Raw genomic sequence first — 6,000 nt, 5'->3', positions numbered from 1 at the left:
GGCCAGTTCTGTGAGGAAGAAATGATTCATTCAGGTGACGCAATGGTTCTATAGAAGCCGATTCGTGGGTGTGCTACCTGCCTGTGGGTGTGCACTAGTTATACCTGCAGCAATAGTGATGGTATTAATTTAGTCACTTCCTGGAAATTGAAAGGTTGGGAGAGTAAGACATCTAAAGAGCAACTCTGTAGTATTCAAAACGTACTATGCATAAGTTAATTGTTGAATAGAGATCAGCATGTCCACACTACACTTTGTTGACATCCTTATAAATCTGAGAACTTAGTACAATAAGATAAAACCTCCCTTCGATAGTGGTATAATAGTATTAGAACTTACTGCTTATTTTTAGGGTGCTCCTTGCCTTGACTGGTGGTGTGCAGAGTGGCTGCAAATGTTTCCCTGACAGCTCCCAGATCTAAAATATCAGGAGTAAAGAGAGACTCTAAACAGTGTTGGACAAAAGGGCATAATATCCTAATGCAAAATAATTAAACAAATAATATATAAATCAGTATATATATATATAGATATCTATACATATATCTATATATATATGACATGTAAATGTAGATATTGACTTATGTTCAATCTTTGGAAAGAATATTAAAGTAATAGCTCTCTACAGACTTTGAGAGGCTACAAAGTGATATACGACTTCAGTGCGAATCTCCAAAACAAGTAACCCTCTATTATGTAGCACTTCAATAAGTCAGTTTCGATGCCCTGATTTAAAAACTTGTTAGAATTTGCTAACAAAGATACAGAGGTGAGCGATAAGAATGATTTTGTGATATGCACTTGAAAGCAGCATTTGACAATACCACTGGACTGAGTACTATTGCATAGCATCTATTTGGGAAAACAAAAATTCAAACGGGTTGTTTATGTAACCTCAAAGAGAATAGTTTTTAAAATCTACAGACCCTGAAGGATACTAAATGTTGAGAAGACTGCATCTCATTAGACTTTTGTGAAATCATCAGTGTTGACAGCCAGGCTTTCAGAATTAATAAAATGTGTGTTAGTGACATTAACCAAAGAAAATACCACTCCTTGATTAGTGTAAGCTGTCCATCTCACACGCACGACACAAAGGACCTCTTTTTGCTGAAGAAAAGTATCTGCAAACTGACGACACTTTGATGTTCAGAAGAATTTGGTTGAAATCTCATCTTTGCTACTTCCTAACAATGAGGAGCATGGGAAAGTACCTTAATCTTGGCATTCCGCATTGATGTGTACACGGTTCTAGTCATTTCTGCCTTACACAATTATGGATTTGACACAGATATGAAGATGGCAGAGAACTGGCAAATAGGAAGTGTTTCATAAGGGCTAAATTGTTCCTTATTTCTGAGTTTTTGTCATTGTTACAGAGCTTGCAGAGGATACCAAACAGATTATTCACCTTGAGGTGTGTCCAATAACCCAATTTACTTAGAAAGCCTCTGAAGCAAAAACAAACAAACAAACAAACAAAAAGACAGGATGATGGCATTGTGATAATACTGTGTCTGGGTGACCAAAGGAGAGGAGAGGAGAGGAGCGGAGCGGAGAGGTGTGAGCATGAGAACCTCTGACAGAGCTGAAGAAGTCCATCATCCTGTACCATTTAGACTCAGGGAGGGTGGGAGAAACAAATTGATTCTTGAAGGATGAAAAAAGAACAAATAGCTAACTCCTGCCTGTCAGTGTACAGTTCAGACAATACTCTGATTTTGTAAGGTGAAAGAAGCCATAATGGCAAATATATATATTGTCCATATCTGCAGTACCGAATGCGATGTTTTGAAACAAGAAAGCATTGTGAGACAGTTACCACCACCATGGAAATTCTTACATCCATCAGCTCACGGGGTTACTTGTGGAGTGAAAATACTGAAGGTCTCCTCTTTGCAAATTTCAAATATACTTTGACAATGCTCGGAAACAATAGAGATCATTCATCCCAGTAACTGAGTTCTATTAATACTAAAGAAACATACAACAAACGAATACAGAAAAAATAATAGCAAAGGAACAGGAAAGGCCAGACAGAAGGAAAGATAGCGTGGGTAGCAAATGTAATGAATAAACCATTGTGGAGATTCCATCAAGTATCTTGTGCCAATACACATTTCTTTTCTTGAGCAGAATCTGTACAGCCTACCTACTGGTGTCCTTCTCTAAATTCGCAGTGCTGAAGAATAAAGGTGGCCATGAATTATGAGCCTGGGTCTTTTTGGTAATCCAGGAAGATTTCAGCCACAAGTGCAATTTTTAATGTGGCCTGAATGTCGTCCTCTGCTTTCACTCTCTTGTCGAGAAACTTGCTGTTTCTTCTATGTCTTGCTCTGCCCTAGTGCCTGCAGATAAACCTCAGAAAAAGAATCATGATATACCTTTACTGACCTGAAATTGTGTTCTCTGCCATTATTCAGTGCCATGGTCCTGAGTTTCAGATCTTTACCTCGAATGGGACCTGATATAACACAACCTTTTATTTGTTCGTTTGTTTGTTTTTTTATTCGGTACTGGGGATCAACTTGGGCCTTGCACTTGTGAGGCAGATGGTGGAACCATTGAGCTAAATCTCCAGCTCAACACAATCTTTTAAAAATATGCACCAGAGCCAGAATGTGGGAATATTTATATGAGAATGATCTCCCCTGGGACAATCCTTAACTTAGGTCGCTCATTGCTCCTCCTTGGCTAAAGCACCCCAGCCCCATCGCTGCTCATTTGCACCCTGAGCCTTGGGAACTTGGAAAGTTCAGAGGCGGTCCCCACAGTCTGTGGCTTAGCTTTGACTTCAGCTTTATTGCTAGAACAGTGATTTACATCTATCATGATATGGAAGTAAAAATAGACTAGGTAGTGATCTAGACTGTGATAGAGTTCTTGGGGGAATACTTTCCCCTGCTATCTTTAAGAAATCTCATTCTTACTTCACATTTTCTATTATGCATTTTGATCCTTATTTACACTTTCAGTTTCTCACACCAGAGAAACTGTTCAGTATTTATACATGTGTGTAAATACTCACTTAAGAGTACGTCCTCAATGTGCATCCATTTAGCTTTAAATGTCTGTAGTTTCTCATTCTTTATGGCTGAGTCGTATTCCATTTTATATGTAAAAAACCCCACTATTTCTTTATCCAGTCTCTAGTTGGTCTGAAAAATAGGAAGAACAGTTCCAAAGGGAAAGAGGAATTGGGAGTAGTAGGGCAATGAAAGAAGGGAAAAGAATAAATAAGAGAAAAGAGAGAAATGGAAACAAAGTCTTTGTAAATAGGGAGGTGTTCAAGAGAGAGCAGGGGAATGGGGAAAATAAGAACCGAGATACATCATGTAAAGGTCCAAGATCCCAGTGATGAATGTCATCACACTGTTTATCTAAAATGTACCCCAACATTAATGAAAAAAATAATTTTGCAATTAAATTTTAAAAAAATCTCATTCTTCATCCTTAACATAAGGAACAGGTGAAATTGGAGGAGAGCAGGGCATCCGTTTCATTTCAGTGAACGATTTCCCCTCACCACAGTGTTTTCCCCCGGTGTCAGTGCGTGAGTGTGAGCCCCATCCCTGTCTCGTAGAATTCAGTTTCAGGCACGATGAACGTCTCTTTCCAGCCCTTGAGTTCCCCTTCCCTCTTCTCCACACCCTCCATCCCATATCCTCCAAGCACATCAGGGTGGCAGGGATAGGAGTCATTCCTCAGGCAAGTTGTGCGTAGGTTATAGAAGACCAGAATCACAGCGTGAGTGGTCTAGAAATCTTTTGACTTGCTCTTGCTGTTCATCTCCACAGATAGTTTACAGCTCAGCATATGTGCAGAGAACTTGAGTGACGGAACTCAAGCACTTTGTGACTCTGGTTCTTTCTGTGCCACATTGGTAAAGTTTATTAAAACATAAATTTTCTCCATGATCTTAATTTCTATAATGTATGCAGCCAATGCCTCCACACCGAGTTGCTGCAAGGTTACATATGACACACAGAATGGTCCTCAGGATTTAGTAAGCACTTGATATCAATTATTACCTTTGTCATAATCACATTTGTTTTCTTTATTTATGTTTCATACTATTAACCCTCACATCACAGAAAATTACTTGAGAAATGGATTTTTAAAAATAATTTAATGGCACATAGATAATGCAGTATTAAATTATGGAATCAATGTCATGTTCCTCAGTTTTTGTCCTGGAAATAGGTGATGTTACAATTTGATGTTGTTTTCTGGCTGATAGGGTTTTGCATTTTCAGATCCAAACTTCTTTCTCAAAAACATTATTCTTCCTAGCAAAGAGTTTTTTATTGCATACTGCATGTTAGTCATTGATACACATATAAAATATATGCAGATGAACACACAGGTATATCCATTCATCACTGTGTAATTAGGGGCAATTTAATTCAAACATTGATGCAAGTGAGCATATTAAATTTAACTATTGATACAATGAGGGCAAACCGTAGCGAGAAAGTATTAAAGATATGTCAGAAAGTCATTCAGGAAGCACTCTTTGTTCAGTAAAAATTTTATGCAAATGGACTTTCAGACAGTAATATGATGAACAAATCCCAAATGTACATAAATTTGTTTCAGAATAAGTTCGCTCATGTAATTGCCACCCAAAGCAAGAAACAGCCCTTTATCAGTGACTCAACTCACCTGTGTACTCTACCACATCCCATCCTTCAGGTGACTTTTACCTTGTCCTGACTTTTATACCACTAGCATGGAAGTGTGTGTGTGTGTACACATGCCTGTGTGTTAAACTTCTACAGTCTTCATTAACTTTGGAAAAATATTTGTCTTCCTGTGTATCAGAAGTTTGCTCACTTCATTCCTTCCCAGTGTCCCCCTCATGTGACTATTACTCATGTTTACTCTTCGGTTCTTGATGACTAAGAGCTGTAGTTGGGGATGTTAAAAATGGTTTGAATCTCATCAATCTGGTACACATTCACTTGATTTTTTTTATTTTATTTCTGTTACATTTTTTTCTTGATTGAGTTTATTGGTACATTTTAGGTATACAGTACAGTTACATTCATCACTGAGATCTTGTACCTTTACATGACAGGTCTTGGTTCTCATTACTTGATTCTTTATCTGCATATAAGTAATGAGTTTCCTTTTGGGCCTAACCATAGGAACACAACACTGTGGATAAACATATGCTGATCTCTAGTAGGTATTAAATAGTTTCTGAAGTGATTATACTATTTTATATTCCATTAGTATTTCATTAGATTCTTGATTGTTTCAGATCTTGATCAACAAGAGGTGCTTCCAGTGTTCAAAAAAGATATTTCGCTGGGCACAGGGGTATCTCATTTTGGGTCTCATTCAAATTTCCTTAACTAATAATGCTCCACACATTTTCACATTTTGTGAGGTTTATATCACCTTTCATTAGGTGTTTGTTTATAACTTTGGACCATTTTCTAATTCTATGCTTTATTGTTTTACTGTTGCATTGGAGAACTCTTTAAAATATGTTAAATACTGGTTCTTTGTTAGATATGCCATTTGAAAATTTTTTCCTCTAGACCATAGCTTATAGTTTTATCCTAATAGTGAAATCTATAAATTCTCCACATAACTATAGGTCTGATAGATCTTATTTTTGCCAGAAGTTTTATTACTTTTTTTATTAATTTTATTGGTACATTTTAGGTATACAATATGACATTCATCATTGTAAATTTGTACCTTTATGTAATCTATCTTGGCTCTTATTTTTTTGTCCCATTTCCCTGCCCTCCCTTCAACCTCTCCTCCCCTCTTTATGCAGGTTTTGTTTCCATTTTTTTTCATTTTGTCATACTAATTCCATTCCCTTCTTTCCTTGACTATTTTTTAAAGCATTACTAGACTCAAAATCGAATATGTGGTGAGAATTTCCTCCTGTGTCGCGAGCCGGCAACGCAGAGCACTGTCCAGCAGTGTCTCAAACCTGAAAGAGCAGCGGGGTGGAGATGGGGCAGAGAGGAAGGAAGG

The sequence above is a fragment of the Fukomys damarensis genome, unplaced genomic scaffold (genome assembly GCF_012274545.1).
Source record: "Fukomys damarensis isolate Sample0158 unplaced genomic scaffold, DMR_v1.0_HiC HiC_scaffold_16, whole genome shotgun sequence".
NCBI lineage: Eukaryota > Metazoa > Chordata > Mammalia > Rodentia > Bathyergidae > Fukomys > Fukomys damarensis.
Note: the sequence above shows the minus strand (reverse complement) of the source record.